The sequence below is a fragment of the Geotrypetes seraphini genome, chromosome 18 (assembly GCF_902459505.1).
Source record: "Geotrypetes seraphini chromosome 18, aGeoSer1.1, whole genome shotgun sequence".
NCBI classification, from domain to species: domain Eukaryota; kingdom Metazoa; phylum Chordata; class Amphibia; order Gymnophiona; family Dermophiidae; genus Geotrypetes; species Geotrypetes seraphini.
The window spans coordinates 20,335,353-20,362,444 of NC_047101.1; the positions used below are offsets into that span (position 1 = coordinate 20,335,353).

A 27,092-nucleotide genomic window follows, 5' to 3' on the forward strand; every position below is an offset into this window, starting at 1 on the left:
TTCCTTAAGTGCAAATTTGCAGAAACAAAATTCTATGTTTTGACATTGTTTTAGATCATTGATTGAACCATATCCATGTCATTCTTTTCTTGGTTGGGCTGAGAACTTTACAGCACCCCCCTTGTATTTAGACCTGTTTAAATCACAGCCAAGTAACAAAAAGGCGCTCTGATTGACCAGCTGACCACTGCAGGGATTAAGGCATAATTCCCCCAGTTGATTCTGCCCCCTCACACCTCAGTGACAAATGAAACTGAGAGGGGATGCCAGATATGATGACATCATCAGGTATTATGGGTATGCCCAACTGAAAAGCAAGCAGCCTACTGATCAGTGCAGTGATCTATACATAAGAAGACCCAAGGTTCAAATCCCACTATAACTAGGTTGGTTTTTTTTTTTTTGTGTGTGTGTGTGTGTAAATTGTAAGCCCTTCAAATATAACAAAATATCTCCTGTACCTACATATAGGAAAGGCAGGAAAAGGGAAATGTGATGGAGACATAAGAACATAAGAAGTTGCCTCCGCTGAGGCAGACCAGAGGTCCATCTCGCCCAGCGGTCCGCTCCCTTGGAGGCCCATCAGGCCTATTGCCTGAGCAGTGGTCCCTGACTATTTCTATAACCTACCTCTACTCCTATCTGTACCCCTCAATCCCTTTGTCCTCTAGGAACCTATCCAAACCTTTTTTGAAGCCCTGTAACGTGCTCCTGCCTACCACAGCCTCCGGAAGCGCGTTCCATGCATCCACCACCCTCTGGGTGAAAAAGAACTTCCTAGCGTTTGTTCTAAACCTGTCCCCTTTCAATTTCTCCGAGTGCCCCCTTGTACTTGTGGTTCCCAATAATTTGAAAAATCTGTCCCTAGAAATACCTCTAAAATCTAAATGCTTTCGAGACCGGTTTTTTTCAATTATTTAGGGCAGGGAGAGCTCTGGGCACAAAGGAGCATAGGGTATGGATTCAGGAGTAATCTAAGACAAGTATTTATTTATTGAAAAGGTATTGGGACATGGAACAGCCTCCCACTGGAGATGCTAGAGATGAGGATAGGATCTACAGTAAATTGAAGAAAGAATGGGACGAACACAGAGGATCTCGGATGTAAAGCCAGGGAAAGTAAAGCAGAGCAATTAGCATGGATGGACAGACTGGATAGGCCACATGGCCTTTAACTGTCATCATTTCCTGCGTTTTTATCTTTAACATGACTCATTTCAGAACAATCTGGTCTAGTTTCACTTTTATTTGTCTTATCCTATTTCTGCATCAAGTCTATAATTATTCATCCTAAATCATCTATATATATAATTTCATCAGAAAAGCTTGAAAGGAAAAATATCTGACAAAACATTATGCAAATATGAAAAAAAGGAAAAGAAGACGAGAGGAAACTTGTCAACCAACCAAAAAAAAAAAAAGTGAAAACATAATCCACAAGCAGAAAGAGGTTTGAATATCATAAGAACATAAGAATAGCCTTACTGGGTCAGACCAATGGTCCATCAAGCCCAGTAGCCCGTTCTCATGGTGGCCAATCCAGGTCACTAGTTCCTGGCCAAAACCCAAAGAGTAGAAACAATCCATACAGAATCCCAATGAATAGCAAGATTCCGGAATCCCAAAGAGTAACAAAAGATTCCAGAACCCCAAAGAGTTGCAATACAGCAAAAGCAGTGGCTTCCCCCCATGTCTTTCTCAATAAAAGACTATGGACTTTTCCTCCAGGAATTTGTCCAAACCTTTCTTAATGTATCCTCCCCATCTACCTTTACGTAGCTTGTTATGTCTGTATTGTTTATACAAGTCTGTTGGCTACCTCTTTATATTTTTTAATTTAGTATTTTTTTTTTTTTATAATTTCTGTATAACTGTAAACCGCTTTGTATTTTAAAGCGGTATATCAAAACCAAATAATCTTGAAACTAGGTACCTTGTACTGTCAGTTTTGCTGTTAAGGTGTGCTAGAGGCCTGATTCTATAAATGGCGTCTAACCACGCCTAATTTTTAAGCATCGGTCTGCACGGTTGTCAATCAACCACTAGGCATCCCTTATAGAATCACGCCTAGCAGCACCTAAGCAGACTTAGGTGTCACTAGGTGTCCTAGAGTAGGCAGCGGTCTTCCTGTCCTAATTTACCAGCACCTAAATACAATGCCTGGCGATACCTAAGTCAAGTACGCCTATTCTACGCCACTAACCATGCCTACTTTTCAGGTAGGCATCATAAAACTTTGAAGGGCAGTTCAATTTAGGTGTTGCTAGGCGCCAGATATCTGCACATAACCTAAATTACGCTGGCTTTTACTAAACAGTGCTACAGGGTTTTTAGCATGGGCCGGGGAGGTAAACGCTCCGATGCTCACAGGAATTCTATGAGCGTTGGAGCATTTACCTCGCCCACCCGCACTAAAAACCTCTAGCACCGTTTGGTAAAAGGAGCCCTTAGTAATTAAAAATAATGATTTTAATGGGTTTTTAATGGCATGGTCAATTATCATGCAATTTAACCCACTGAAAAATCAATTAAGTTGTACACAAAGTTTAGTTAAGCTTCACTAGGCATCCATAATTAGGGTGCCATTTGGAAAGTCAGGCCCTAAGTGCCTCTGTACTAATTGAGACAATGTTTACACACGCTAGCGAACTTTTCACTGTTGGGCATGCTCCCAACAATTACTACACAGGCTTTGCACATAGTGCATTTTAATTTTTGTTATTAAGGTGCTAAGGCCCTGATCCTCTAAATGACGTCGATTTTTAGGCCCCCGGTAGGTGCTCAAGCCCAGACAGAAACGCTGTTCAAACAACGTTTTTAACCGAGCCCAAAAATTAAAGGTGCCCAAAAATTCAGCGCCAACATTATCCCTCTGGAGGCACCTACCGGTGACTGATGCCATTACATGCACGGCTAATGCCAGAAGTGGCATTAGGAACCGTGACGTGCCTACATTAGTGTGATTCGCAGCAAAGATAGGCACCATAAATGTAGACCTTGAAAACGCTGGCCTATATTTCCAACGCCTATCTTTCCCTGGAGGTGCAAATCTCTAAATGGCACCGTCACATGATTGATAAGCGATTGGTGGCCGCTTCTAATTAGAGAATGTAGGTATAAGTGCAAAAATTTAGTGCACTTTAGTAAAAGCCCCCCAAGATGTAAATTACTGAGAAAATGAGGATTAACAGGGAAGTTGGGGAGGGGGGGGAAGAGTTATCAATGACTTGTGACAGGCTTCCAAAAGCCTCCATCACAACTCAGCCTTCCTCACCAAAGGTTAGGGTTACCAGATTTCCTCTTTAAAAAAGAGGACACATGGCTCTGCCCTGTTCAGCCCCCAGCCCCACCCCCATCCCATTCTGCCCCCAGCCCTATGCGGTGGGGGGGGGGGAACTGGAGAGGCAACAGGACTCCAGATAGGTGTACGTTGGGAGGAAGATTCCAGATAGGTTGAGCTGCTGTAGGTTTACTAGATGCCTGGTTTCCCTAGACAAATCCGCCTGGACTTCGGACAGAATCCTCAAAAAGAGGACGTTTGGGTAATCCAGACATCTGGTGACCCTACCAAAGATGATAGTGAACAACCATGCCCGAGACCTATAGTTTTAGCATGAAATAAAGCAGCATGAAGTTCCAAGGGACGGGGACTGAGGAGTCTGAGCAAATCAGGGCCTTCCAGATATCCACTTATGGCAGGTCCAGTCACGGGGCGCAATTGATGGGGCACCATTGTCATGCGCGAACTTGTCCGTGCGCGCAACTGTCAGAGCGCATTTGTCGGGGCGCAATTGTCGTGCGCGGATTTGTCAGCGTACCCTGGGCATGGTCTGATGCTGAATGTTTTAGCATAAATTAATATATGCAAAGTAAAGGTGGCTCCCAAAAGACCAAGTAGTAATAAGTTTAGCTACCACTTGAATTTTTACAGGCGTGAGCTCAGCTGATTTGGGTTCTGCTCTATATATTCTCAAAAAAAACCGCCACCACCATATCTGAGGACATAGTGGTCACAGCTTCTGGCGGTTGAATAGTTAGGCAAGACTGCATATTCTGTAACTTAGGGGAATTTACTGCTGAGTTATCATTGCAGCAAAATGTTTGAGTATTAATTCCCGCTTTTGTTGTCTGCAGGGGTTTGGCCTTGATAAAGCTACAACAGCGAAACATGTTGGTTAAAAATGATCCCTAGCCAGAGACCACGCGATTAAGCTAAATATTATGCTGATAAATGAATATTAAAATACTAGCTTTATAGCCCGTTACATTAACGGGTGCTAGAATATATGTGTGTGTGTCTGTCTTTATTTCTTTCTCTCTCTGTCTCCTTAGCCGCTTTCTGTATTTCTGTCTTTCTTTCTTTTGCGTGTTCCCCCTGTCCATTCTCCCTTCTTTTTACCTCCCCTGTCACCACCACCCCTTCACTGCTCCCCTTATCCAGCAGCAGCCCTTCTCCCTTTGTTTTACCTCCCCCCTGTCCATCAGCACCTCTTCCTGCTCCCCCTGTCCAGCAGTAGGCCTCCCTTCCTTTCCCCCCCCCTGTCCATCAGCACCTCTTCCTGCTCCCCCTGTCCAGCAGTAGGCCTCCCTTCCTTCCCCCCCCCCCTGTCAATCAGCACCTCTTCCTGCTCCCCCTGTCCAGCAGTAGGCCTCCCTTCCTTCCCCCCCTATGCTGATAAATGAATATTAAAATATGAGCTAATGCACAAAAGCAACAAGGAACTAAAAAGTTTTACATATAAGTTAAGATTATAAAGGACCCGATGACGAATTGACACATAAAGCTTACAGCAATGAGATTCATTTGAGCTCTAAGTGGTGCTGCTGAAGATCCTGTAAAAATTTCAATACATAAGGGTATATTCAAGGGGTAGCTAAACTTATTACTACTTTCTAGTTAAGGTTGTGGATATAACACCCTTGTGAAGAAATCTAGTTGAGTGTGCAAATTTCATAATCCCAAAAGACCAATGCATGAAAAAAAAGTTATGTTTATTCTTCAAGCAGTGACAAACATAGACGTGAGACTATCTAAGGAGTTAAAAGACCTCAGCAGGTGGGCCAGACTGCACAGGTTAACATTATCCTGCAGTCCTGCTAGAGGTTTTGGGCAGCCACATATTCTCAGCACCGGCGCTGTGGTATTCCAAACATGTTTCTGCACAACTGTGGCTACGCACGGCATACACTTATCTCTCCTGAAAAAGCCATCGATGAAATGAAGGCGCTCCGTTGGGATAATATTAAAGATAAACACTGTTGCTTGTTTGTGCGGCAGTCTAAATATAAAACGCGAGGTAAAACAACACTGCTGGGACTTTATTATGTTTAACCTTTTGCCATGATAAAATTGCTTGAAAAACCTTTTTGCTATGATAAAACTGCATGAAAAGAAAAGAAAAAAAAAAAAAAAAGGTGGAGCTGAAAGTGATTCGGAGGGGGTTTTTTTTTTGACCAATGATTGGAATGAGGGGTTTTGGCTAGCAGTAGTGCAGGATAATATTAAGCTGTGCAGTCTGACCCCTCCCCAGGTTTTTTTTTCCTCCTTATAAAGTCACACATATTTGTCACCGCTTGAAGAATACAAATGCAATTTCTTTTTTTCATGCATTCAGGAGCCTAGTAAGGATGAGCAGTGCCCGGGGTAGTGGCAACCCTCCCCCGCCACGAGCGCCCCCCCCTTTCCTTTCGCCGTACTTTTTTAACTTCTCTGGCATGAGCAGCATGCCCACACCGGTGTCGGCTCGCCCTTTGACATCACATGCTGGGCGCGGCTCCCGGAAGTGGCGTCAGAGAGAGCGCGGATGCCGACGCGGGCAGCCACCTCGCACGGGGGAAGTAAAAAAAAAAAAAAAAGGTTTGAGGGAAGGCAAGGGGTGCGAGTGCGCGGCAAGGAGAGGAGGAGGGGTGAGTGCCCTTAGGAAGACTGCACCCGGGGCAGACCGCCCTCCCCCCCCCCCACACCCACTATTACATCACTGCATGCATTGGTCTTGTGGGATTCACAGTCGATTTGCATATAGTCATATAATTGGACATTGTGGATTCCTTCTCAGCTTTTTTGTGTTATAGCTAGTCATAGGCAGCGGAATGCTGTTTTGTTTGGGAGGGGTCCAGGGGTTCCGCTGTAGGACCCAGTGGAGTCTTGCGGCATGACCCAACTCCCCCACCCACCTCCTCCCAGCGCTGTACTTTTAAATCTTCGGGCTGCTGCCACACAACATCAACGAGCAGGCCTGCCCCTGGAAGTAGAATGAAGGGTTTCAGGGCAGGCCTGCTCATCGACACTGCACGGCAGCTGCCAAACATAAGAACATAAGCATCGCCTCTGCCGAGACAGACCACAGGTCCATCATACCCAGCAGTCCGCTCCCGCGGCGGCCCCCCAGGTCAATGACCTGTAAGTGATCTAATGCTCCAAAGCATTTTGTACTGTATAGTAACCCTCTAATTGTACCCTTCAATCCCCATTCCTTCAGGAACTCGTCCAATCCCATTTTGAAACCCAAAATCGTACTCTGCTCTATCACCTCTTCTGGAAGCGAATTCCAGGTGTCCACCACCCTCTGAGTGAAGAAGAACTTCCTAGCATTTGTTCTGAATATGTCTCCCTTCAATTTTTTTGAGTGCCCTCTAGTTTTTGTTGCCCCCTCCAGTCTGAAGAATCTGTCCCTCTCTACCTTCTCTATACCCGTCATAATCTTGTAAGTTTCTATCATATCCCCTCTAAGTCTCCGCTTTTCCAGGGAAAAGAGCCCCAGCTTCTCAGCATAAGGAAGGTTCTCCATGCCCTTTATCATTTTTGTCGCTCTTCTCTGGACCCTCTCGAGTGTCGCCATATCCTTTTTAAGGTACGGTGACTAGTATTAAACGCAGTACTCCAGATGCGGTCACACCATTGCCCTATACAGCGGGAGGATAACCTCCTTGGTTCTGGTAGTGATACCTTTTTTGATAATGCCCAGCATTCTGTTCGCCTTTTTTGAGGCTGCTGCACATTTGGTTTCATTGTTTTATCCACCAAAACCCCCAAGTCCTTTTCTAGGTTGCCTTCCCCCAATATCATCCCCCACCCCCCCATTGTGTAGTTGTACATCGGGTTTCCTTTCCCTATGTGCATGACTTTACATTTCTCTACTTTTAAAAGTACAGCCACGAGGAGGAAGTGGGTGGGAGAGTAGAGCCATAACCAACGGTGACTGCCAATCTTTGGGGAGGTCATGGCCCCTGCGGCCTTCCCCATTCCAACGCCCAGTATAAGTTAAAACACTTGAATAAACGTTTGACGTCAAAGGGATAGTGGTGTTTAAATAAACATTGCCCTCTAGATCTATATGTTAATTCTAAAATTACTCACAAAAAAAAAAGCCTACGAGTCAAAAATTCAAGGGCCCAGTATTCAAAACAATTTAAACAGGCAGGAGACACCTCTGCTTGCCTAAGGCTGATGCCGATATATTCGGAATATTGGCACTAATTGGCATTTTGAAAGTGGGCAGGAGCGGGTTATTTTGGGGGTGGAGTTGGGAAGGAACCTGGAGTTACGTGGGTCCTGGCAATAGTCAATGTTAGTGCCCACATAGCTAAATGGGCTTGTGAGACCTCCTAACTATGCCCTTTAGCTACGTGGGCACTAGCACTGAAAATCAACCTGCACCTGCATAACTGCATGTTTGCATCCTGAAGCTGATGCCCTCCCTTCCCCATCAAAGTCTTATGTTCATTCCTCAACTTCCTCAACAAAGTCTGATCCCCTTCTTGGCCCTTCCCCTAAGTCACACTAGATTCCCTCCAGACCTACCTTATCAGGCTTGAGGGTTATGGTCATTGTGGCAGGAGTGAACCCTGCTTGCTCCTGCCTCCTTTTGACTCTTGATTAAAAATGGCCTGTAGAGGTTGACCACTAGTGATAGTGCCATGAAGCTACCACATGAGGTTACAGCAGAGGGAGGGAAGATTAGACTTTGTTAGGTGATGGACGGGGGCAAATGTGGACTCCTCTTATGAGAACCATAACCAATATTCAGTGGGACCTGCATAAACATCTGAGTATCCTAACCATGTTACTGGGAAGACTGGTCTTTAATTGCCTTCATTTGCATGTTATATTAAATCACATTGACTGGTCCTGGAGCATATATTCAGTGCTGTCTGGTTAGTGTCAGGTAGGTCCAGGTGGGGAGTCAGGGTAGGTCGAGAAGTTATCTGGGCACTGCTAGTATTCAGTATTAATGGCAGAATAACAATCTGTGCAAGTAAGATCATAAATATCTCTAACCTATCTTGCCAAGAAAGTTATCCAGGTATCAGTGCTCAACATTGGCTGGGACCTGAATAATTTCCAGTAGCCAGGCAAGGCTTAGATATTAAGAGACAATGTCTGGAGTAGGCCTGGCATTGAATCACCAGGCCTTAAAGACAACTAACATTGGGCCCTTTTTCCTGCATCATTTAGGCAACTTCTTAGAATATTGAATTAATTAACACTGTGTAGTTTTTTTGATTTATTATGCACTATGGTGGAGAGGTAAATCAAAAACAAAGTATATTAAACAATTACGGTCTACAACTTCATTTTTCTGAGGTTATATAAAGAGGAAAACTGTTGTCATAGGCAGACCTTGTTTCCATGACTTCATGCTTTTTCCTTTTGTCCATGCTCTTTAGCTAGACACATAATTGCAGTATCCAGCCTGAGTTATGTTCAGTGCTTTATATATGAGAAATAAGCCTTGCTACATCAACATGTCATACGTCATGCACTGGAAGCAGTACCTTAAATGGAGCAATATGACTTAGGGCAGCTGCAGTTGGTGGGCAGATAGGATCAGGGTAGAGCTGCAGGTTGGGACACAATTGGCTGGGGGATGATGCAAGGAGATGGTCCAAATCCTGGTACATAAGAATATCCTTACTGGGTCAGACCAATGGTCCATCAAGCCCAGTAGCCCGTTCTCATGCTGGCCAATCCAGGTCCCTAGTACCTGGCCAAAACCCAAGGAGTAGTAACATTCTATGCTCACCTGACATGTTCTTGCCCTTCTTCTCTCCCAAGATGCCAATGTTCCTTATCTGTGTGGTAGACCTCCATTATTTCTCCACATTAACTGACTTGCCAGACCTATCTCAAGTGTCACTTGTGCTCTTGTTGCCTATCAGCCATCTGGGACTAGACTAAGAGGTGCATAACTGAAACAGAAATACATCTAAAAGCCCGCCTAAATCGGCATTTGGACCATCAAAAAGACAGGTCGTCCAAGTGCCGATAATTGAAACGGGTTTTAGACATATGTAAAAACAGCTTAGGCCTTTTTAATGCTGCTGTATGCCCAGAGTGAAAAGGGGCGCATTTGAAGGAGTGGTTAGGGCGGGAGGTAGGCGGGATGTAGGCCAATCTAGACTTCGTCGTCCTGCAGCGATAATCAAAAATTCAACGAGACTTCCTAGACAGAACTTATACTTAGGCGATCTAAAAACAGGTCTAAGTGCCCAGAGGGTATCAAAAGTGACCAGATAACCACTGCAGAGATAAAGCACCCCCCCCCCCCAGTGATCACTGGCCCCTCCTCACCACCATAAAAATCAGAATAAAAACATACATACCTGCCTCCAAAACATCAGTACCTGGCACAGGGAAAGCCTAGTAGAGCTGCACAGAGGTGTCTTATGTAGTATGGGGAGTGGGCTAGTGAACCACAGAGAGGAAGACCCAGGCCCATAAGCTACTCTAACCACTGCATTCATGGTGAAACATGTGTACCCACCAAAACTCCCCCAAATCCTACAATACTGTCATATAGATGCCACCTGCAGCCGTAAGGGCTACTGGGGTTATAGACAGGTGGGTATAATAGGTTTTGGGGGGCTCACCATGACCCATAAGGGAGTTATGGTTAGATGTTTATGTGGCACCATTTTTTGTAAAGTTCACAGCAGTGCACTGTAAGGTGCCCCTCTACTCTGTTGCCATGTCTGGGTGTCCAGTCCATCACTTTGTTGGTCCCTCCGATGTCCAAAAGGTATTGTTCTAGGTGTTTTTGACTTGGATGATTTTTTGGATGAGAATGGGGGTATAAAGATGGACGACTTAGTGGTCTGGACAATAAAACAACTGGACGTAGAAGTAGACAATTCTCCCCAAAAATATTTTGGACATATTTTTTGAGAATGGACTTTGGATGTTTCCTACTTTGGGCTTAGTCCTAGTATACCCCATCAATCCAGGTAATTTGCCCCAGATATTGAGAGTGAAAATTCAGTGGAATCTACTGGGCAAGCAGGGGAATATGTAACTTCTTGGAATTCAACAACCTGATGGTTGTGTGATTAGGCAGCAGTAATAAGGATGTAAGGAAGGATGTACTCCAATTCCAACCCCCTTCGGAACCTAAGTGCTCTCCAACCCTTCCGTAAACAGCTGAAAACCTGGTTATTCTCAAAAATCTAACACTTCCCTCCTCATCTGACATCCTAGCCCTCTAACTTCCTTCTTTCCTCTGATCCTCATCTAGCCCTTTCCTTGTAGTTCCTTTCCCATTACAATTCCTGTAAACCGTGCCAAGCTCCACAACCATGGAGATGGTGCGGTATATAAACCTAAGGTTTAGTTTAGTTTAGTTTGTTTTGGCCAATGGTCTGGTAAGCATAGAGGGCCAGAAGGCCTACCGGGCCCTTTACTAAATGATCAGCTCATAGCTCATAGCACATAGCATACCTAATGAGATTTACCAGTAAATTTAACAATAAATCGTTATGTCCTCACAGAGGCAAAAGTTTTTATACCTATGATGCTTGATTGGTAGAGTTTTTTCTTTCGCCTGTAGGTAATATTGATGTGCTTAGCACATTTTTAGTTAATGGGGTGTTCTTTTTGATTTGTTGTTTTACAAAATTATCCCCACAGCTTTACAAAATTTTCATAGGCTTGCAAACAAAGCCTCATCATTCACACACTGAAGCATTAAATGTACTTATATCCAAAATGGTTACACACTTCATGGTTGTACTTTGGAGGCCAGAAGCTGTAACATATGAATAATCATACAGTTCACAGTTGTGAGCTCTGGTTCATTGGTGAAGAATATTAGGGGAATTTAATTGTCTTCAAGGCAGGCAGAAATGTTTATAAAGTCTGCACTATCACAAAGCTGCCATAACACTGTTCCTTCTATGCTGAGCCAGAGTCCTTCAACTATAGTCCTTCTCAATCTGTCTGCCACCATTGATACTGTTGATCATCGCCTACTTCTTGATACACTGTTCTTGTTGGGATTCCAGGGTTCTGCTCTCTCCTTGTTTTCTTCCTATTTCTCCCATCTGTTCTCTCCTGGTTTTCTTCCTCTCTCCCCCATCATACATTCAGTGTGTGCGATGGTGGTTCCTCCTCCACAGCCTTCCCCCTATCGACTGAAAATAATATCAAGCAATTTACACTTGTTTAGGAAACAAGAAGAAAATTATACAATAATAACATTATTTCATACAGAAGTGTTAAATAGTGAAACATCTTCTTCTTAGACCCCAAACCTAAACAGTGGGTGACGGTCTAAAGATATAACATAAGAAGTGCCTCTACTGGATAGGACTTCATAAATTAATACATAGATCAAAATAACAAGAAATGGCTTTACGGATTAACTCCTCTTATACTACATTACCCATTATTCCCTGACGATCTTCTTCAAGTCTAGAAAGTTCCGGAGATGTTCTGGAACAAAAAGGTATATTTTATCCCTAAGTATTTTATTAGACATTTACAAGGGTAAGCCAATTAGAAATTGGCTCCAAGATCTTTCACTTCTTGTCTCATTAAAAGAAACAACTTTCTCCTTTCTTGTGTCTCTTTATTGACGTCCGGATAAATCCAAATACACTGTCCCATAAACAGAGCCTGTGTTTTACGAAAGTAGAGCTTTAATACCGCATTGAGATCTTGTTGGAATACGAATGAAATAAGTAAAAGTAGCTCTTTCCTTAATTTTTGTTATAGAGGTTTCCAAAATTTCTGATATATTCCCCACTTCAAGTAACTGATTTACTCCTGGTATTTCGCTCCCTGTCTTCTTTATAGCTGCAGGTATATAATAGATGTTATTCAAAGGAGGATTAAGATCAGGGGCAAATCCCAGGATTTGAACCAAATAAGTTTTAAGTAATTCAACAGATGAAATTTCTGCCGTTTTTGGGAAATTCAATAATCTCAGGTTTAAGCGTCTATTATAGTTCTCTAATTGTTCTATCTTCCTATGTACCAATAATTTATCTTTTATCGATCCAGCATTTGCATCTTTTAAAGCAGTAAGTTCTTCATTTAAAAGTCAAAATTTAGATTCATTCTCGTTTTTTGAATCTTCTACTGTTTTAGTCAAAAAGTCTAACATTTTTACCAATGAAGCCGTTTCATCCGCGGTTCTTCAGATAGTTCCATCCATTCTCTGGATTGCTTTCCAGACATCGAGCAGGGTCACCTCCGGGGGAGTCGAGAGAGCCAAAAGGCTAACTTCTTCCCTTGCTTGTTTTACATTCTTTGTCGCTTCTTCTCCTTCCGTCCTGCTCCCCTCAGAAGAGGTCATTCCCGCAGCCACTTCAACATCAGGAACTCCCTCTAGCATGGACGGATTTGCTTCCGGGCACAGAGGTGCTACCGGGTCAGGAGGCAAAAGAGAAATTTCCAGCTCAGGAGAGATGTCCAAGTCCCGGGACGCCAACTCTAATGAGCTTCGCACTTCAGCCTGAAGAGGAGTCCTTGGGGTGAAGTCTAGCAAGATCTGTCTCAATAGTGTTGAAGTTCCAGCCGGTGGGGGAACGGTCCGGACTAGAGAGTTGCACAGGGATAGAAATCCCACCCATCCCAGCCAGGATCCTCTCCGTCCCCACCCGTCCCTGTCAGGATCCTCTCCGTCCCCACCCATCTCCACAAGGAATTACCTCCATCCCCGTCCGTCCACATAAAAAGCAACAATTACTTCTGACAGGATCATCAATTCCAGTTTTTTTTGTGTTTGCGCTGCTTTTTCCTTGTGGAATCTCTTTGGTGGAACCCTTTTTTTGTTTTCTGTTCAGGTAATTAACTTATAAACCCCCTCTTTTACTAAGGCTGACGTATCCATTATATTACATGGACGAACCCTGCTTCTAAAGCCTTCCATCCTCGTGGGAGTCCCGTTGGCTAGAGGGGGGTTCCTGTGGGAGTCCCTTGGGCCAGAGGGGGGTCCCCGTGGGAGTCCCATGGGTTAGGGAGGGATTCCTGTTCCCGTGCAGACCTCTAGTGCGGACTTGCCCTTTCCTTTTAGTATGCGGCTTATTCAGAAGAAAGAAGACAGACTCACCAGCGACACTCCAGTTCACGTCGCCATCTTAGACCGCCTCCCCCCCAAAAAAAATGACCACTCCTTTTCTTAATCTACACTTGCTCACTTGGAGTGCTGATCTCTTCCCATGGCTTCCAGTATCACCTCTATGCTGACAACTCCCAGATCTACCTCCCAGTGCCAAATATCTCTACTGAAACCCAGACAAGAGTCTCAGCCTGCCTGGATGTCTCACCGCCATCTAAAATTGAATATGGGTAAAACAGAGCTGCTCACCTCCCCGCCTAAACCCACCTCTCTGCTTCCCTCATTTTCCATCTCTGTGGACAACACTCTCATTATTCCTGTTTTGTCTGCTCATAATCGAGGTCATCGTTGACTCCTCTTTCTCCTTCATCTCCCTGGTACAACATATCACTAAAATCTGCCTCTTCTTCCTCTATAATATTACCAAAATCTGACCCTTCCTCTCTGAGCACACTACCAAAACACTTATCCATGCTCTTATCACCTTGCGCTTAGACTACTGCAACTCACTACTCTCAGGCTTTCCACTTAGCCATCTCGCTCCCCTCCAATCCATCCAGAATTCGGCTGCATGACTCAAATTCTGGGAGAGCTGCTATACCCACGTTACCCTTCTCCTAAAGTCACTTTTTCCAATTGCGAGTAATCATTTGCATGGCTATCCCGGTCATAATTAGGAAAAGCTGACATTTATAGCGGTCCAGGGGGGACTTAATATGCAATAATGTTCCACATAGGACTACCTCATACGTCAATGGAATTGATGCCTCCAGTATGGTATTAATCTGTCCCCAAATTAATCTGTCTTCCAAATGTTAAGTATCAATGGACAATAGAACAGCAGATGACCCAGTGTCCCTACATCAAGATGACAGTGGCAGCATCTATTAAATTTAGAACTGTCTAATTTTTGTAAACGAACAGGGGTCCAGAAACTTCTATGTAACAAAAAAAAAAAAAACATGTTTGTCTCATAGATGCTGATGCTGTACATCTCATCCTCCAAGTCCAAATTTGTGGCCATTGATTTGCAGAAATATGCTGCTTAATCTCAATGCTCCAAATGTTTCTAAGACAAGTTTTTGGCTTTTTATTCAAAAATTCAGATATTAATTTACACCACTGGGCAGCCTGATGTCCTAGCAAATTTGTCTGGAAGCATAGAACCTGCAAGCTATAAAAAAAAATTTTATTTCGCCATTCAGGGAACCCCTTCTGAATGGCTTGTTTCAACTGCAACCACTTATAACTTTGAGACTTTGAAATACCAAAAGATTGTTGTAGTTGTGAAAAATCAAGCATTTTCCCATTTGATAAAACATCATCTAATGCCTGCCTGCATCTAGTGCTTCCAGGCAATCTTAGACTTGCCAATTTGAATCTTGGAGTTTAGCCATAAGGATTGACATATGGACTTCTCTACTGGAATTTCTGTTAAATTGTTAATAAATTTCAAGGTTTTTCAGGTGTCAAATATTGTCCTTAATGTATCTAGGTAAGTTGATACTCAACACATGAGACAACCATAATGGGGACATAATTTGCCACTCTAAGTGCAGCCAATCAGGAAGATGTTCCATGAGCTCAGGAAGGACCCAATACATACCCTGACGCAGTATATAGGCCTGATACCTATAAAAGTTTCTGAATACAATTCAAACTCCTTTTACTGACCTACAAATACACTCACTCAGCTGCCCCTCACTATCTCTCCTCACTTATCTTCCCCTTTGTCACCCCCACCCCCCATGAGCTCTGCCTAGCTGTTAAGTCCCTCCTATCTGTGCCCTTCTCTTCAACTGCCAACTCCAGACTCCATCCCTTCTACCTTGCTGTGCCGTATGCTTGGAACAAGCTGCCCAAATCCCTACGGCGGGCTCCGCCTTTGGCAGTGTTCCAGGCCCAGTTAAAAGCCCACCTCTTCGAGAGTGCTTTCGACTCCTAACTCCTCTCACCTTGGGCTCTGCATCTCCAACCTTCTATGTCATGTCTGTCTGTCCAAGTTAGATTGTAAGCTCTTCCAAGAAGGGACCGTCTATAAATGTCAAAATGTACAGCACTGCGTAGGCCTTTTAGCACTATATAAGTGTTTAGTAGTAGTCTGAGTGTTATCTTATTTTTGTATACGCGTTCTTTCAAAAATTTACCCATGAGAGGCGCCTAACAGAGGGCCTAAAGTGAAGAACTGAAAAACATCAAGAAACCTGAGAATATTAAACTACATAGATCTTCAAGTACATCACTAGATTACGACGGGAATAAACACCCATGTTAAACAGCAAATCTAGTCGGTAGGAGGGGAAGAGAAATAGCTTTACTATTGTTCTTTACAAAAAACACATAAGCAGTAACAACTGGTGTACCCCGCTGGCAGTGCAGTTGAAGGACTCCAACTCAACTTAGAAGGAACAGTGTGCCATAGCCCCCCCCCCCTTGTTCCATTTAGGGCTGGTGTTAAACATGCTTGGGTTCAGGGCAGAAACTCGGGTGTCAGGTCAAAAGCGCGCCGGGACAAAGGTGCACGCAGACAATTGAGCGCAGCGCGGAGGCGCGCGCCGCAGATAATTACTGTTTTTAGGGCTCTGACGGGGGGGGGCGTGGGGGGGGTCGCGCCGCATTGTGGGGGCGTTATGGGGGGTTGGGGGGGTTGTAACCCCCCACATTATACTGAAAACTTCACTTTTTCCCTGTTTTTTGGGAAAAAGTTAAGTTTACAGTAAAATGTGGAGGGTTACAACCCCCCAAACCCTCCATAACGCCGGCGCGATCTCTATTAAGTAAACTGGGGGGGCTCCCCAACAAAACACCCCGTCGGAGCCCCTAAAAACTGTAATTTTCTTCGGCGCGTGCCTCCGTCTTGTGCTCAGTTGTTAGCGCGCGCCTTTGTCTTTCGCGGGGTTGTCTATGAACCGAAACTTGGGCCAAAGGCCATCTGCAGGCTACATCTCCTTCAGCTTTAAGCAGACTTAAGGTCCAACTGTAGCATAGGGGCCCAGATCAGTTGCTCCGGCTGTAATCTCCAACACCTGATTCCATTTGGATTGCAATATTGCAACACTAGCATTTAATGCTACACTCTTGGCTATCGCCAGTACCAGTCTCAATCCCATCTTCATATAAATATTTTTACTTTGACCAACGTCACCAGTTCAGCACAATCTACACCCGCTCTGTTATAACTTGACCTAGACCAGGGGAAAGGAATAAAGCATTCAGAGGAGCTTTGCTTGCCTAATATTGCTTTTTCTAAAGCTAGAATCATCAGCAGTGCTTAAGTAGTTTGTTACCATGGCAGTTGTAGTCATTACCAGGCTATTGTGTGGCATGGAAATAGAAAGATGCATTGATTCAGGGGGCTGTCTGCTTCACTCTGTGATTTGAGGTTTCTGCAATCTGGCCCTCAGTATGAACAGAACGTGTTCATGCTTGTGTCGAAATGAGTAAAAGGCATTCTGCTATCACTAAACAAGGAACGCCTGATTTTAAATAGTTCCCTTGTCATTACATTGTGCCCACTATGAAAACAGACAGACCACTGATTTCTTAGTTTGACAGTAAAGCAGTTTGAAAAGTGATGATCTCAATTCCATATGATACTACCCTCACTCTTACCATTATTAAAAAAAAAAAAAAAAAGCCCGTTCTGCGTTCATCAGTGAAAGACCTGGGGTAGGACAGCAGAAAATGAATGCAAGTGGGAACAGATGTGTGATAGACCGGGCTCAGGAGAGGTTCTTAGAAGACGGAACTATGGCCTGTCGGTTTCAGTCCTGGACAGCTTCTTCAGGGAAAGTGCTTATACGATGTTGTAAAGTACAAACTGCTTTGCTTTGTTAACCTTAAGCGCACCAACTGCTTTAGCTGAAGTTCACTGTGTACAACGTCGTATAAGCACTTCCCCTGAAGAAGCCATCCAGGACTGAAACAGACAGGCCATAGATCCATCGAGAGAAAGATAAGTGCTCTGTTAAGCTCCAACGCATTTTGATGGTTCAATGCTGGAAAAAACATTTGTACACTACTAGTGAAAAGATTGCATTTGTAAATGATCTGCACATGCACATATGAGTAACCAAAGTGAGAAAAAAAGATCGGTTTTTTGACCAGTGATGATGTTCAAGCCCCTTTAAAGTATTTTTACTAATAAGTATTTCAAACACTTGGGCGTTTGAGGTCTTTTCCCGGCTTTTATATGATATAAAATAGATATCAGTAGCAACATAAAACAGATTTCATATCCACTGTAGTTTTACCTTTTGGTTAATTAGGATTTTTGATAAGTTTTCACCAGCTATTTTGAATTATTACTGTAGTTTGAGTGGCATGCGACCGGCACCTTTTTTCAGGCACCGGCTGATCCTGGACCCGTTTTGAAAATCTGGGCTAAAGTGCTAATAAATAGGATAGAAAGAACTCAAAGTTGACTGACATTTCAGTAGCAAAAGCAAAAAAAAAAAAAGGAACCTCTCTTAAGAAATTAGAGATCATAAGAGATCCAGATTGAGAATCACTATATAAAAACCAGCACACAGACTAACTACACAGAATTATCCTGAAAAAAAATTATAGCAAGCTGGCTAAAACATTGGTCAAGCAATCTCGGATGTGGTACCACCCGGACAGCTGCACGAATCATGACACCAACCACAGAAGCCTAAGAAAATGTATATACTCACCAGAAAATTCTCCAGCCTGAGGGAATTGAGAGGTCTAAAACGGACTCTGCAGGCCTCCCTGTGCTGTGTTGTTGATTGATTGGGTAGAGACCAAAGATTTTTCCCACCTTCGAGAGTTTTGAACTGATTGAGACCAATGACTTTTCCTGCCTTCAAGAGTTTCAATATGATTGGACAGAAATCAACCAATCTGAATCAAGAAACCAGCATATGGACCAACTCGTACAAAGGATCGCCCTGAAGAAAGCTACAGAAAGATGGCAAAAAGATCAATCAAAGAAACTCAAGCAGCACCATCAGGATAGCTGCAAGAATCATCATAACAGGGAGAGAAAAATGAGCTAGCAACTAGCACCAACATATTACATCTCTACTTGTAGTGAGACAGGGGGAAGGGCTGTGGCTGTGGCTCTCTGGTTGAGCTGCTGCCTCTGATCCTCCAATACTCACCACAAAAGAGCAGTATACACATCCCCCATTCCCTTTCCCTACTTATCCCCCTCTTTTACAAGAGCCAGCAGCATGGGCCAGTGCCGTAGGAATTGAATGGCATTGTATAAGGGTAGAGTTACCAGATTTTCCGTTTGGAAAATCCGGACCCCCTTAGACACGCCCCCCAGGTCCGCCTAGTTCCACCCCCAACCCCGCCCCCTGCTCTCATTGGGCAGGAGCACATCCGCACATGCCCGACAGTGATTTGTTCTAAGCTTTTCAAACCCCGTGGCGGGTTTTGAAAAGCTGTCCGGACCCCCGGACATGTCCTCAAAAGGAAGACATGTCCAAGGAAATCCAGACATCTGATTACTCTATATAAGGGGGCTTATATTATCTTGTATTAACCATGTTGGTTAATGCAGTTAACAAAATTACACGTAAACAAATAAAAGGGACACTTATCAACAGAGGCATAAGGAGGGGAAGTAAAAAAAAAAAGGAAACTAAAGAGAGAAAGAAAAACATTTGGAGGGCAGAGGACAATGCAACAAAGAAGAGAGAAAAATGAGACTGAAATAAGCAGCAAAACGGGAAGAAAATGAGCTGGTGGAATGGAAAGAGGAGAGAGAGAGCGTAAAAGAAGGAAGCTTTGAATAGGTGAGTGTGGGGCGAGAGAAAGAGCTGAGCTAGGCTTGTCATGCCTTGACATTTATTCACTTCTACACGCAGCGTGCTGGGCTGAAAAGCAGGCGTGAATACAAAGGTCATTAATTAGTTTGAAAATAATGTGACCTGGAAATCAGAGCAGAGAAGAACAGTTTGTTTCTTCTGCCATTCCATTTAACGTTTCTGTAAATGCTGAAAGCTGCATTTTATTTTTTTTTCTCTGATCTAGCTTAATAAAAAGCTAATTTTGATGCCTGACAAGCCCAAGGAATTTCATAGACCTGTACAATTCTGAGAGGAGGAGGAGGGCAGCTGATTAGAAATAAACAGTTATGTTACATAAAGGATTCGTAAAGAAAGGCAATCTTCTTGAAGAACAAAGCAGGTTTTTTTTGCTTGTTTAACAGAAGAATAGAATCAATTTATGTACCATATATATTTGAATACAAACCCATCTGAATATAGACAGAGGTAATGGGAGGGGGGGGGAGAGGAAGTTGACTTGAACATAAGCCAAACTGATGTCAGTCTTGCAAGGTTACTGTGGGAGCGGTTGGCCTAGTGTAGGGCCGAATTCAGTCGGGTTTTCAGGATTTCCCCAATGAATATGCATTGAAAGCAGTGCATGCACATAGATCTCATGCATATTCATTGGGGAAATCCTGAAAACCCAGTACTCGGCATTTCTGCTTCGGTTCTCTGTGGTATGGAAGATACCTGGGGGGCCTTACAGGAGTAGGAGACAATTTTAGTGGATAGAGGAGCCAGAGAGCAGTAGGTAGTCTCAGAGAGGTTTACCCAGTTGTGCCAGTTGGTTTCCGGGGCCACAGGCTTAGGACAGACGGAAAACTAAGAAATTGAGTCCAGAACTGTTCACTCGCAATTTTTTTGCGAAAGGTAATAGATTTTGTGGCAAGGGGTTGAACCCCAAGGTGAGACTTGAAAATGGGGAGACATAAAGTACCTAAAATGTGGTTGGACCAGGGGACATATTCCCAATGAACACCTTCGGCTAAAGTTTTGTAATCAGAAAAGGTCAAGGAAGCTGATTATGTCTAGAGTGTGTCCCTTTTCATGGGCTGGGGAGGACTCAGGAGAGGGAAAGCCCAGAGAGGTGAGAAAGTTGTTCAAATCAATTGCATCCTTGCTGGTGTTATCGTCTAGGTAGTGATTAATATCACCAATAATCAGTAATCTTTGAAATTTTAGGAAAGCGTTGGTTATGGTCTCGAAAACGAGTTTGGAGGATTTATTCCAAGGGATTGGTAGACGATGTAGTAACAAAATGCCCAATGGGTGATAATGGAGCTCATCATTGACTGTAGCTAGCATATATTCTAGTGATGTGTCGCTACCCTTTTCGAGGAGCTGAACGTCAAGGAATGATTTGTAGAGAAGTGCCAGGCCTCCTTCTTTCTGGCTATTTCTGGAAGAGAAGAGGCCTTGATAACCATGGGAACAGAGTTTGTTTTGTGTAAATGAATCATCTTTTGCGATCCATGATTCTGTAATGCACAAGAATCCAGGATCAAAATCCCCTACTAGATCATTTAATATTTGAGTCTTGTTGCAAGCTGATCTGTTGATTGAGTGGGAGGGTTTTTAAGCCTGTGATAAGATTTTGAGCTTGTTGAGGTTTTTTGATGCTTTATTCCCCTTCCATTAGAACGCATATGGCATAAGAACATAAGAATTGCCGCTGCTGGGTCAGACCAGTGGTCCATCGTGCCTCAGAGTCTGCTCACATGGTGGCCCTCTGGTCAAAGACCAGTGCCCTAACCGAGACCAGCCCTACCTGCATACGTTCTGGTTCAGCAGGAACTTGTCTAACCTTGTCTTGAATCCCTGGAGGGTGTTTTCCCCTATGACAGACTCTGGAAGAGTGTTCCAGTTTTCTACTATTCTCTGGATGAAGAAGAACTTCCTTACGTTCGTATGGAATCTATCCCCTTTCAACTTTAGAGAGTGCCCTCTCGTTCTCTATATCTTGGAGAGGGTAAACAACCTGTCTTTATCTACTAAGTCTATTCCCTTCAGTACCTTGAATGTTTCGATCATGTCCCCAATCTTATATGTATCAATTTTCAAATACTCCAGTAAAATACTTGTGCTGGGAGTTTATGCACTCAAATGCCTAACCCCTGACCCTAAGTACCCCATAGACTCTAAGCGTCTTTCACACTTAAGAGCCCTGAAGAAATGATCCTTTGATCATGAAACGTTGGCCACCGTCGGCAACAATTTGAGTGAGAAGGCTTAAGATGAGCTATCACTGAACCGAAAAGTTTCACTCCGCTAAGGAAAAGATACGTGCTGTTCGCTTTTGTTGGTTTGAATTATCCGTGAAAGCCATACATCGGGGTTGTTTTGCCTGTGATAGAAGTATGGAGGGGGAGAAAGTGAGCAACCTAAGCTCCCCTTCATAGCTTCAGAGCAAAGTTTGCCCTGCAGCTTCTGAGGCATTTTCCCCCCATGATTGATGTTTGCTTGAAATTCAATTCATATGTGTCTGAAGATATCAGGAGTTAGGCATTTGAGTGCATATGCTCCCAGCACAAGCATTTTACTGGAGTATTTGAAAATTGATGTTTATATATTTTTTCTCCAGTTCCTCTTTTGATTGCTTTGTTATACAAAATTTTATGTGTATACCACAAAAAATAAGGATTTCAACAGAATAACAATTCTAACACTTATCAAATACTGTTGCAAGGTTTAATGGAATATGGGTTGGAGGTTTTTTTATGCCGATGACTGACTTTATGGCAGCACTTCACTATTCGTGTTTATGACTCTCACTTTACTCTGAGGCTTTTTTTTTCCCACCCGGTTACAGTTGCTGCTTTGCTTGTTATACGCTCACTCTGTGTGTGGTTCTACAGTATTTGATAGATGTTAGAATTTGATGTATATACCTATATATATATATATATGTATGCATACATGTTGGGAGATTTTCAAAAGGCCATTTCTGTGCAAAAAGAGAATGCAAACATGAATACAACAGAGCATGTCTCAGATTTACTATGAGCAAAATTAATATCTGCAATATTTCCTTCATTTCTGGGAGCGATTGTATGACTAACAGCTGGGGAATGGCTGGTTTTTCATCATTTAAGAGAATTGTGATCCGACTCAAAAAAAAAAATCCGGTTGCGGTTCCGAATGGCTCATTTGGATTCCAGCCATATAGGGTACAACAAATCATCGACTGGCAAGAATGGATGTTCTTGAAGGAATGGTTACTAGTGTCAAATATATAACCCTCTTCAGAAGCATACAGCAGCGCAATAAATAAATAACTCGACGGCAAAAATTTCATGCTCCTCACCAATCCTCCCTCCCCCCCTCCCCCCAGATATATGACATTTTGAACCACAAGATCTGATAGTTAAATGTTAGCATTTCAGTGCGATACAGATACAGGACTATTTATCAAATGGTTTTTTAATGTCAGGCAGCTGCTCTTTTCGCTCCTGGCTAATTTATGCTTCAATGATTTTATATATTTTATGCATGCTTTTTAATTTTGTTTTTAAACTTGTGTTGATTATTTTTGTTTTCTCAAAGTATTGTCTGTGCATCTGTCTTGAATTCTCTCAACTTCCCATCAAGGGAGATATTGCCAAGTCCATCTCAGTTAATTGGGGTATTCATACCTGTATTTTTCTATTTTGGCAATCAACACACATACCATAATATAATTGGGGGGGAGGGGAGGAAATTTGTGGAAACACTGAAATGCCCAATAGTAACTTGGTAGATGATGACAGATAAAACCAAGATTTCCCTTAGAATGGCAAGAATAATTTCACTGCTATTTTGAGTCATTTTGCTGCTGTTTTGTCTGCTCAAATTTATTTATTTATTCAATTTTCTATACTGTTCTCCCAGGAGAGTTCAGAACGGTTTACATGAATTTATTCAGGTACTCAAGCATTTATAGTCAGTTATTCTCATCTACAGCTCAATTGTCATGGAATTAACGAGAAAATTCCTTGTGACTAATAACACTCATAACGCAATGGTTTTCATTTACAATGACATCAATGGAACCACTGGAACAGATTCAGCACGAAACTGTTCAAAGTTATTAAAACGCTTGTAGATTGTGAAAAATTGCAGGTAGACCTTAGGAGACTGGAAGACTGGGCATCCAAATGGCAGATGAAATTTAATGTGGACAAATGCAGTGATGCACTTTGGGAAAAATAACCCAAATCATAGTTACCAGATGCTTGGGTCCACCTTGGGGGTTTAGCACCCGAGAAAAAGATCTGGGTGTCATTGTAGACAGTGCAATGAACCCTTCCGCCCAATGTCATGGAGGACTGTTCATACGCTGACAGGCTGGACAAGTTGGGACTCTTCTCCCTGGAAAAGAGGAGGCTTAGGGGAGACATGATAGAAACTTTCAAGATCATGAGGGGCATGGAGAAGGTAGACAAGGATAGATTCTTCAAACTACGGAGAACCACAGGCACAAGAGGGCACTCGGAGAAACTGGAAGGGGACAAGTTTAGAACCAATGCCAGGAAGTTCTTCTTCACACAGAGGGTTGTGGACACATGGAACGCGCTCCCGGAGGAAGTGGTCGGGCAGAGTACGCTACGGGGATTCAAAGAGGGATGGGATGGATTTCTGAAGGATAGGGGGATTGAGGGATACAGAGAAGGGTAAATAAGAGTATGGAAAGAGTAAAGATACAAACAAGGGGGCTATAGAGATAAATCAAGTAAACATGACAGGTCATGGACCTGATGGGCCGCCGCGGGTGCAGACTGCTGGGCGCGATGAACAACTGGTCTGACCCAGAGGAGGCAATTTCTTATGTTCGGCGGCAGTCAAAAAAGGAAACAAGATGCTAGAAATGATTTAAAAAGGGATGATTAACAAGACTAACCCCCTTTTTACTAAGGTGTGCTATGTTTTTTAGTACGAAATAAATATTAACGCACGCTAATCACACGCTAAACGCTAACGCATGCATATTATCCTATGGATAGCACAGGCGTTGATTTAGCATGCACTAAATTTCCAAGTACCTATCTTATTTATTTTTATCTATTGTATCTTTTTAATGCATCATTTTTGTAAACCGCTTAGAAACCTCACGGTATATAAGAATTAAATTAAATTAAGATTAAACACACGCTAAAACGCTTAGCGCACCTTAGTAAAAGAGAGCCTAAGAATGTTATAATACCTCTGTGTCACTCCATGGTGGGGGAAAGGCCTAATGATTAGAGCAGTAGGCTGGGATCCGAAGCCAAGGTTCATATCCCACAGCAGTTATTTGTGGGCAAGTCACTTAGGGGTCCTTCTTCTAAGGGATGCTAGCCGATTTAGCGCACGTTAAATGCTAACGCGCCCTTTTAAGGATGTCTTACATGCATTTTAGACCGGCACTAACACCAGTTTCTAAGTTTTCCCTACCTTAGGTCTTTCCCTAATTGTTCTTTCCTATCCAAATAATGTAGCTTTTCCCCTTTTTTTCCTTTCGTCCCAGTTCCAGTCTCTGTTTTATTTTGTAGTTCATGTTTATCTGTGGTTCATTTGTTTGATTATTCATATATTTTATATATCCCCCTTTGTTTTAAATATGCAAACCGCCTCGAAGCCTGATTAGGTGAGATATGAAATTTTTTATAAACTTGTAAACTTGCATTTCACGTAGAGATGTAGCCACCACATTCACATTTTAGGCACAAAATTTCAGAAATTTATCATCTCCACCACCTGATTTCTCAGTAATTCAGCACTTCACTTTCTCAAGAACAGTCAGTCTTACTTTTAACTTCAGGTTCAATCAACTTAGTCATCTAGCCCCCAGACTCCTGGAAAATCCTTGCCACATCTAAAAATCTCTTTTGAAGTTCCAGACAAATGAATATCAAAAATTAAATCCATTAATTAGTGTAACTTATAAAGATAGTGCTCAGACTCTCTATATTGCTTTAAGAATGATAATTTATATGTGACTGAGTTTCTACCACCAACTGCATTGGCTCCCTTTCGAATCCAGAGTCCTATTCAAATTCGCCTGCTTCTGCTACAAAACAGTTTTTGGCCTATTACCTAGTTACCTCAATCACCATTTCACTCTGAATCTCACCAACAAGAAATCCCGCAGAATCCAGCTGTTCGTCTTCCCATCCCTAAAATTATGTCATTTCAAAAGATTTCTCGACAAAACCTTTGCTTACCAGGTGGCTAAGCTGAACCCTTGGCTTGGCCAAATGATACTCGAGGCCCCCTCTTACCTTAGTTTTAGAAAACTTCTCAAAACGCACCTCTTCTGCGAACAGGGCTTTTAACCCCCCTTGCCCCCTGCTTCTCCCCTTTCCCAAAACGCACCTTTTCCGCGACCAGGTCTTTTCATCCCCCTTGCCCCATGCTTCTCCCCTTTCCCACACTCTCCCCGTTCCTTCTGCTCCCCCTCCTCCCCCCTCCCCCTACTTGGTCTCTCCCTCGTTATCTCCTACCTTCCAACTCTACCTTCTGTCTTACCGTTACCTCTGCTAAATCTCAGTCAAAGAGTTCCCCACGCCCCCCTCTTCATTGCCTGTAATTTTGTTAAAATTTTGTAAATCCATGTGTCATTGCGGACCTTAATTAACGGATGTGAACCACCTAGAACTTTTTGGGTATGGCGATATACAAGAATAAAATTATTATTATTATTATTATATTTATGGTTTGAGTGAGATATATGATAAGTGTGGTAATGGGAAATTGTTTTATGTTGTAGAAAACTCTCCTCCTGAGGAAGCGTTGGTGTGCGAAACTCGAGTCGAGGGGAAGACTTTAGTTTCATGGCTTCTCTGCTATAGGATTTTAAACATGGGTTTTTGACACGGGTATTTTCATACTTGGGCCTGCCTGTTACGTTACCAGCACTGCACCCGCCATAACGAGCAGATAAGTATTACTGTTTGCCTGCTTTGTGTATAAGATCTAAGCGGTAAGACAACGAAAGTGCGATGATGGTCTGAGGGCAGCCCATGTTCAGTTCTTTTCACTTGAACAAATACAAGGGTTGTGGGTCTGAGCACTATCTTTATAAGTTACACTAATTAATGGATTTAATCTGTGATTTAATAGAGTGTTATTGAGACTATCACAGATCGCCCCCATCTGCATATTTTTGGTTTCTGAATGGATCGGGCCCGATCTGGCGGGTTAGTGAATCCTGGCCTATGTCTCTGAAAGATCTTGACACCCATTACCTTCATTATCTTAATTGATGTCAAGGTTCAGCTGTCAATTGTGCCATCTTTATGTCCATGCTGGTCTTGTCCCATTTTAGTTTATTTCCTTCACGTGTTGCTTTCACGGCGACAGCTGCTAAGAAAATATATTTGGATTGCGATGACCCATCTCAATGAACTTTATCTCCAGAAGAGGAATAGCTTCAGTTTAATAAATAATGCAGGACAACAGCTTGTCATAAATATTTGCTTTGCTTCAAAGCTTGCCACGGTTATTAATCCATCTCCTACAGAAGGTCTACTTTTTCTAATCTATTTGACAAAGAGATAACTCAAGGTAAAGAGTTAGTGCATTTGTTCTTCTGTCTAGTCCAGATTTCAGAAACATAATAGGGGCCTGTAACTAAACCATATTAGCTCTTTTGCACAAGAAGAACCACTTGTTCCATTGCGTTTTTCATAATATGTCCCCTCTGAAATTCTTAAACTGTAAATTGTTGTTTTTTTTTTCAAGCTTCTTCACACTATTATTGCACTGACTACTCGCATATTGTAACTCGCTGATTGTCCAGCTCTCTTCAATGTGAACCGCCTAGAAGTCGCAAGATTATGGCGGTATAGAAGAATAAAGTTGTTATTATTATGCTTACAGGCCTGCGCTCACAGCACAGTGGTTTAACAGTTGAAATTGACTGTGCCTAAATGTTAGTCAAATGGATGGATGCTATGCTTGATTCTATAAACCGTGCCCAACTCCGAATGCGGTT

General features: G+C 42.9%; 1 protein-coding gene across 9 annotated transcripts in view; it reads right to left on the reverse strand.

Annotated features, from left to right (window-relative positions):
• Window positions 1-27,092, reverse strand: part of GRIA1 (glutamate ionotropic receptor AMPA type subunit 1) — an 843,377-nt gene that overhangs the window by 507,061 nt on the left and 309,224 nt on the right. For 8 of the 9 annotated variants that reach the window (XM_033927802.1, XM_033927807.1, XM_033927806.1 and 5 more), the window contains one exon: window positions 18,014-18,260. The exons of the other annotated variant lie outside the window; for it this stretch is intronic. The gene's annotated coding sequence lies outside the window, so the exon portion shown is untranslated. The remainder of the gene's footprint in view (window positions 1-18,013; window positions 18,261-27,092) is intronic. 9 annotated transcript variants of the gene reach the window in all.